This window comes from Triticum urartu, chromosome 3 (genome assembly GCF_003073215.2).
Source record: "Triticum urartu cultivar G1812 chromosome 3, Tu2.1, whole genome shotgun sequence".
NCBI classification, from domain to species: Eukaryota; Viridiplantae; Streptophyta; class Magnoliopsida; order Poales; family Poaceae; genus Triticum; species Triticum urartu.
Genome location: NC_053024.1, coordinates 185163202 through 185172093, shown reverse-complemented (window position 1 = coordinate 185172093; position 8892 = coordinate 185163202).

Sequence of the window (8892 nt, the reverse complement as noted above, 5' to 3'; positions counted from 1 at the left end):
TGACGTACAAACCAAAATAAAAATTCCTATAGAAGATTGTGATAAACCAACACCATCCCTGTTCGACGTAGCAAATTTTGTGCTCGGAACAAATCTTAAGAAGGGCGACAAGACGCTGGTATTAAGGTCGTCTATATGGGAGAATTATCCCTTGACGTACGAGCGGATAAAATATGCTGCCCTCGGTGCCTGTGTGAGTTTTGAGATAGCTGCAAGGTCCAAAGAGCTTGTTGCGAAACCGTCTCCCACAGAAAATGAGAACAACAACAACAACAACAAGAAGCTGCACCAGCAGTAGTGCATTATGGATGGATGAACTATTTCCTCTCTTGTAAAAAAATTATTCCCTCTCTGTGTATATTGATATAGATGGACTATTTCGATGGTGTGCATGTCTTTGGAACAAGTAGTAGAACGGGCCCGCTTGACTATAAGGAACTATTTATCCACCTAGCTTTCTCTACTACTCCTACCAATGATTGGTATGCAATGCATGTGTCTGTAGACATGACAGCTTGTCCATGGAAGTTCAACTACGCCGACCATCACGTTTCATCCACTGCCACTCACAATTACCACGACGCCGCTCCAACCCACAGCACCACATCCCCCGACGTGCGCCTCACCCCTCTCGGCCGCACCGCCCCTCTGCCTTTCTGTGCATGACATGTGGGCCACCTGAAATGTGGTGAGCATCAAGTTTCTACCATAGCCACACACGATTCCCACGACACCGCTTGAACCCATGACACCACACGTCCCCCGACCTGCGGCTCACCCCAGTACAAAAAAAAGACACATCCGTGACATTTTGGGCCGAACGAATTTTTTTTCTGTCATACATATGACACTTCTATGACGATAATTGTGACAAAACCCGATATCATCATAGATGTGGTGGGCTCCTACTTCTATGAAAAAAAATCATGACAGAAAATGGGCTTTTTGTCCTGGGCGGGCCGGAGACGCAGCTGCATGACATTCTTTGGGCCGTCCATGACAGAAAAAACTATGGTAGAAGCGAGGGCGAGGAAAATTTCGGGGAGTTCCTGGTTACGGTGGGAGGTCGGGGGACGAGCGATGCGTGTTTCTCTCATACACGTACGCGCGTGTGTGCGAAGCGTTGGCTCTAACTGAACCCGAGCGAGGCGTTGGGCTCTAACTGAATCCGAGTGATTGCACTGCAGGCTACACGTTACCGAACCCGAGCGATCAACCGATGGCTGTTAAATGAACCCGATCGAGCGATTCCTTCGCTACTGCTGCTAACTGAAGCCGATCGATGCTGCCTCTGGGATGAAAGTGAGCATTGCAGGGGGGGTGGTGGTGGTTGGATGAACAGTGAGCAGTGGCTGCCTCTGGATGAACAGGACCCCGTGGTGTGGTGGAGGGCTGGATGAACAGTAGACGGTGGAGGGGTGCCCGTGGAGGGGTGGTTTAATAGGACTCCGTGGTGTGGAGGGCTGGATGAACAGTAGAAGGTGGAGGGGTGGTTGAACAGTAGCTGGTGGAGTAGCGCACGGTGGAGGCTAGATGAACAGGAGCCCGTGGAGGCTGGAGGAGGTCGACGGTAGCCTGTGGAGGCTGGAGGAGGTTGACGGTGGAGATTAACAGTATCCCATGGAGTCCCGTTTTGCGGTACGCCACACCCCTCCCGATGAACAGGAACCCCGTTTCGACCTTAGCGCTCCAACACAAGTCCATTTCGTCCACTTTGCGGTACGCCACACCCCTCCTGATGAACAGGACCCCCGTTTCGACCGTAGGAGGTCTGTTTCGTCCGTTTTGCGGTACGCCACACCCCTCCCGATGAACAGGACCCCCATTTTGATCGTAGGAAGTCCGTTTCCTCCGTTTTGCGGTACGCCAGACCCCTCCCGATCAACAGGACCCCGTTCAGGCCTCGTTTCCATCGCCTGTTCCGTCCAAGCCCTCTCGATGAACACGACCACACATTCCGTTCCGACCCAGCCAGTTGGCTCCCACGCGTTCCGTTGCCTCCCGATGAACACGACACAGTCCGTTGCCTCCCCATGAACACGACGACGGCGCTATTTCTCCATTCCGACCCAGCCATGTACACGAGCCCTAGCTGTATGAATGCGCGAGTAGGCGTTCGAGACCCCGCCCGTATGTACACATAAGTGGCCGTATTTTCTTTCTTGCACCCTGGCCACTGTACGTACGTGTAGATGCTACGTGCGCGCCTCTACTACGACAGGTACGCGCCTCTACTACAACACGTGTGCGCCTCTACATCCACCAGTATATATGTACGTACACGTTAGCGACCAGAATGACAACGCTACGTACGCTTCGACCAGGTGGGTCCCGATTGTCAGGCACTTCCTTGCCTGCGAAGATGTAGCTGGTCGGTCCCAGCAGTCAGGGGGGCGAATTGTTTTCTTTCCTGGATGCACTTCCTTGCGTGCGAAGATGTAGCTGGTGGGTCCCAGCAGTCAGGGGCAAACGTTTTTTTCGCGAAATACGGTGGCCTGTCCGGTGGGTCCCCGCTGTCAGGTGGAGGAATAATTATTTTGCACGTAATAAGGAGGCACTTCCTTGCTGCGGCCGCGGACCCAGCTATCAGCCTCTCCACGTACAGTCCACGTCCGATGGAAGCCATTCCTTGACCACGTTGACCATGCCACGCTGAGAACACCAGGGCGGTGGACGACGGCGAGGCCTAGGAAGGGGACGACACGGAGCCGGGGAAGACGCGATAGTGGATGCCCACGCGTAGAGGAGTACGAGGGTTCACTGGTTCGCTGCGGTGTGAGGCTGCCGTCGCGACAGAATAACAGGGGGTGTGGGTGAGTAGAGGGATGGCCTAGCCAGCGGTGGGAGTAGTAGGGGGCGGTGAGGCCTCCGCCGCATCGCAGCCGGCCACGGGAGGCAGGAGCACGAGGCACGACGGGCGCTAGTTTGGGTGGCTGGAGCAAGAAGACCAGAGATTGAAGAAGCACTACGGCCGTTGGATGGACATCATATGGTCACTGGAGCTAGAATCAAGCATATTGACTAAGTTGACAAAGCCCTCCGTCCCCGTCAACTTAGTAGGCCCACAAGTCAGCCTGCCACTATACTGGGTCCTAGCTAACAAGGGGAGTATTCATTTTTTTGTGCGTAATAAGGAGGCACTTCCTTGCGTGCAAAGATATAGCTGGTGGGTCCGAGCTGTCAGCGGCGGTAATGTTTTTTTTCGTGAAATACAGAGGCCCTTTCAGTGGGTCCCTGATGTCAGGTGGAGGAATCATTATTTTGCGCGTAATAGGGAGGCATTTCCTTGCGTGCGGCCGTGGACCCAGCTGTCGGCCTCTCCACGTACAGTCCACTTCAGATGCATGTCGGTCGTTGACCACGTTGACTAGGCCACGCCGAGAGCACCAGGGCGGTGGACGACGACGAGGCCTAGGAAGGGAACGGCACGGAGGCAGGGAAGACTCGGCAGTTGTTTCCCACGCGGAGGGGAGTACGACTGTACGAGGGTTTACTGTTTCGTCTGCCGTCGCCGGAGAATAACAGTAGGTGTAGGTGAGTAGAGGGATGGCTAGGCCAGCGATGGGAGTACGGTGGGGCAGTGAGGCCTGTGCGGCAGCAGAGCCGGCCGCGGGGAGGAGGGAGCAGGTAGTCCCGCCGACACTTGTTTGAGCGGCTGGAGCAGGAAGAGCAGAGATTGAAGAAGCACGACGGCCGTTGGATGGCCATCCAACAGTCACTGCTTGTGCGTCAACCTTTTTTTAGGAAAGCCTCAAATCTGTGGAAAACAACATACAACCCATCTGCCATTATTTCTAATAATTTACAGCCCATTTTCTAATTATTAAGGTTTTTTGGAGCCCATATTCTTTTTGTTAGCATTACAGCCCATATTGTGGCCACGGTTAAAAAAATATACGAAATTTTGCATATTTTGGTGCGGTCTGAACTATTTTTAATCCCGAAATTTTGACCCACATTCAAACTGATTTTAAAAATAAATGTATATCAATATAAAATCCAACAAATTCTCCACGCATAAAAATTAATGTAATTTAAAATCTCGAAATGAAAAAAAAGATATTTGAAACTAATTGGGCCGTCATGCTTGTGGGAGAAAAGGATGAATGAGGGAAGGCCTTATTTGCAAATGTGGAGATGGGTGTGGGTATCTTTTTGTAAAATTGCCATAGTTTCCTTCCTATCCGTCAGATATAAATCGGATAGCCTATACTGCAGGATGGCAGGCACACCATCATCAACAACTCAGGTTTTTTATAAGAGTAGAGTAGAGATAGAGATAGAGACTACTACTACCAATTTGCTGGCCCGTGCGTTGCAATGGATCCAAAGTAGTAGAATAATACTTATTCACGGGCTTGAAATATAAACACTCTAGTTTTGATATACATATATGAGTAAAAATAAATCATGCTTCACTCAAAATATATTCCTCGGGTTGTTTTGATGAGGTGAGGGACGGGTGTGGCTGGTTTGTAGATAACAGGTTTAAAAAAAATTGGAGCTGTTTTTTTACATTTTGTAGCGTGGCACGACATTCGGTGCACCTAAGCGTCTGAAATTTTTTAGTTTGGGTCGGTGGCACACCTTGCGGCAAGATGCTCATGTGGGCTTCTTCTATAACTAGCAAGATGCCCGTGCATTGTAGGGAACATCAAGATGCATTTTTTTTACAAAACACCTGTTGTGATTGACCCTTGCAGGAGTAATCCCATGTGTAAAAACTAATGATATCTCGAGACTTTTATCGGAAAAAATGGTATATTTGGAACAAGTTTTCTCTACTAATGCTCCTTGCAGTGAGCGGTATGCAATGCATGTGTTAGCAGACATGACAGCCTGTCCATGGAAGTTGAACCACGACGACCATCACGTTTCTTGTTTCTATCACTGCCACACCCACATGCGATTCCCACGACGCTGCTCCAACCCACGGCATGACGTCCCCCGACATGCGTCTCATCCCTCTCGGCCCCACCGCTCCTCTTTCTTTGTGTGCATGACATGCAGGACAGCTAAACTGTTGCGGCCATGTGCTTTCTACCATAGCCACACCCGATTGGATGCGGTTTGCCTGCTCCGCTCCTGTGCTCCGATCCGTACTCCCGCACCATCGAATTTTCATCCAGCGACTGTGACATTTTTCGTCCCGGGCATCAATCCTTAGTTGGAGTACTTTTGTACTACAGGTAGTACCCGCCGGTGTGGCCATCTACGCCTCGCCACGACAGGCTGTGGCACCCTCGCCACGACCACGCCACCATCGGTAGGTTCATCTCGAACGAGTGAGTCGGGAACCACGCCACCACCATGAGAATGACATGTGGGCTAGCCGCATTTAAGGTCCTCATGTCATTGACTCATACGTCCATGCACTAAGCCACTGAAGCTCGGTCTCGTGGGCCCCGAGAGGGAAATGTAACTCCTGCGGCATGCCTTGTGGTGCTCCCGCAGTACGAGCTCGTGCCAAACCTGGAATTTGTTTATTACTACTACCAACTAGTAAGGTACACGTGCATTGCATGCATGAGATTTGGCAACCAAATTATGAATAAATAACACACTATAGCATGTAAGCTTTGAGTCATATATGCTTGATGTATATGTTCGTTTAATTCCTATAGTTCATCTAGTTCAAAATCAATTAGTTTTATAAAAAAAATCTATTTTAAGATTCATGGAATTTTGCATTGTAAAGCATAAAGTAAAAACAAATAGTGACAATTCATTTTGAAAAAGAAGTTTGGGAAATTAAGATATGAGAGATTCTAGAACAAAGGAGAAGTGCTTGTGTTTTGAGGTTTGTGCATTATGCTTAAGTTCAACCATGGAGTCTTCTAGATTCTACATGTGGCAGAATCTGGTGGAATGTAGATGATATCCAACGGCCAGTAGTGCTCGGATTTGCCATCTTTGTACCGTTGGATTGGCTTCATCGAACGACCAACTTTCAAAGTTATTCACACACTATATAGGGGTATAGATGTGCTGGCCTGTGTGTTGCAATGGATCCAAAGTATATCTATTTAGTGGGGTGCACTCTAAACACATTATCTATTTATTTTTCTCTAACCTTTCATAACCATGCAACCAAGCCACATAAGCTTCATGGGTGCCCCCCACAGCATATTATTCATACTACGTTGACTGAAAAAAAGACAAATCACCAAAAACAAGATCTTCCCGTTTCTTGTTCCTCCGATGTTGTGTCGTGCACGTACCTAGTTGTATAGTGGTAGTACTAGTTGTAGTACAAACTTCGTACTAGTAGGAGTAGTAGTACGGAATGCTCCTACTCTATAAACGAGCCCCATCTGACACCAAATTTCTTAGCTTCCGTGCTATGGCTAGATCTTCCCCTCGTTTATGTTTTCCAACCCAGTGGCGGGTGGGGTGCGGTTTGCCAATAGTCGGTTTTCTCAATGGCGGTCCCACATGAAAGTGAAAATGCTAGGCAACACGCCTTCCCTAGCTATGTAGCGTGCTGGACGGGCCGTGGAGTACTCCCGATTCCTGGGCGTATGGGGTGTGACGCGAACGCGACATGCCTTTTCCTTTTACTAGCAATGTGCCTGTGCGTTGCGACGGATCCAAAGTAGAAGAATAGTAGTACTTGTTCACAAACTTGAAAGAAATCACTCTTGTTTTGATATACTCCTAATATATTACTTTTCACTCAAAATATATTTTCAAGCTGTTTTGAAATATATTTCTCAGGTTGTTTTGATGAGGTGAGGGAGGGATGTGGTTGCTTTCAAGATAATAATGGGTTTTCTGCAAATTGGAGAAGAGAAGTGGGATATTGTTGCAAAAATGCCACAACTTACCTCACAGCCGTTAGATGCAGATCTAATGGTTAGAAACGACAGATGGCAGACACACCACCATCACCAACTGTGTCTTCTATAGGAGTAGGAGTAGAGAAACATGTATAAATTGTAACATTTGGTTCTGCTCCTTGGCATGATCGATAGATAGAGATAACAATTGGAAACGCTAGGGCGGGGCTATTTCCGCCAGATAAGCAGGGTACGTAGTAGCTAGGTTGCCGCATCGTCAGTTTGGTCACATGCGACCCGACATGTTCTAATGTTTCTAGCAAGATGCCCATGCATTGCATGAAGTTGATGGAAAAGGTAAGCACAACTTATAAATTGACGGATAGACTACTAGTTACAGTGATGCATACAATTAAGCAAAGGGATCGCACATGTCGGTATTGACTAGAACGAGAATGCAATAGCACAATAAGAATTAATGCCACGATGATGCGATCGTAGTGGTGGTTACATGAGGCAAGAAGAAAGATGCATCCATCAACGTACAACCTCCTCCTCCTCCTCAACTTAGTGCGTCGGGCCACCGACCGGCGGCTAAGGAGCGGTGGCTTTTGTGGCGAGGTCAAGGTGCTTCTCAGCAAAGGCATCCAAGGCTTCCAGCCGGTTGAGGAAGGCCAACGTCGTAGCATCCTCACTGGCCTTGTAGATACCTATGTACACGATTTGCTCGCACACATGGATATGTAGGTCGACGAATTCTTGCAGGGCGAGGCGCCTCGCGGCGAGAGCGACCTCCAGGTGGACATTCTTCATGGCGTCGGTGGGCAGTCGCAGGGCCACCAGTGCTTGAAAGAGGTCCCGGCCATGGAGGCCGATTAGGGTGGCAGGCAATGAGGAGCCCGGGCGCGCAGCCTGGAGGAGTACGGTGATGTCGTCTGCGAGCTTCTTGAGGATGGTGAACTTGTTGGTGGTGGCAACGATCATCTGGTCCAACTGAGAGTCATAGTTGGCGTCGATGGTGGCCATCCACCAATCGGTCGCCAACACCGTTTGGAGATGATCCTCGGCGCCATGCCGCAGGCCGGCGTCGTGGACCATGTGGCACAGCCGCTGGCCGCTCGCGCGCATCACCGCCATGGGTCTAGAGTGAGCACTTTTGCGCTTAGTGTAGGTGCTTAGGAAAATGCTTAGGTGCTAATGATGTGGTAGATGCATTGGAACGGAGGGGCGCCTTTATATGAGTGCAAACTGCGTTGCATTCACATCGTGCAGCCTCTTTTCCCGGTCCTCCTCCCATTACTTCCCTCATGCATTCACGATGCTAATTGAAGGAGGATGCATTATTGGCCATTCAACATTTCGGGAACCGCTACCCCTCGCTCGTTTGCATTAAAGCTGTATCGGGAACTGCGCCGCCCGCTGTCAAATCGAATAGTACTGCACTGCCCGCTGCACGCCCGGCTGAACACGCCTCCTCGCCTCCATCAAACCCCTCCGTTAAACCCGCATGCAAACCGAGAAACCTACTCCGGGCACACATCCGTTCATGAGTGGGCCGGAATTAAACGCAACACCGGCCGAGCTCCTCCCATCTGCCCTCAGTTTAAACGAGGCCAGACGCTGGCCAAGCTCCTACCGTCTGCCCTCTATTTAAGCGAGGCCAGACAGACAACGGGCAAGAATCGCACCCCTCCACCGCTCCCCATCTCCTCCTTCATCATTTTCTCCACTCTTCCGATGGCTTTCGAGGAGCCATTCTCTGGCATACTACCCGGCTCGGTGGCCCGCCGAGCCCTCCGGATACGGGCAAGGCCGCTCGGTGCTTCACCAACCTCGCTTAGCCCGACGAAGCTAGTTGCCTCCCTAAGCCAGCGCGTGGTTCAACGACTCGCCGCTCTAGTTCAGCTCGATGAGGACTGGCGAGTTGCTCCATGCCGGCATGGTGGCGAGCACGCCAGTACGGGCATCGTTGCTGTCGCGTCGTACTGCGCCACCAGTGTCTGCGGTGGCTACGCCTCCCGTGTTTGTGGCCGCGCCTCCCGTGCCCGCGGCAGCGCCTTGCAGGCAGAGACAGAAGTCGGGTGCGTGGAGAGCGACGAGTCGGTGGCCAGCT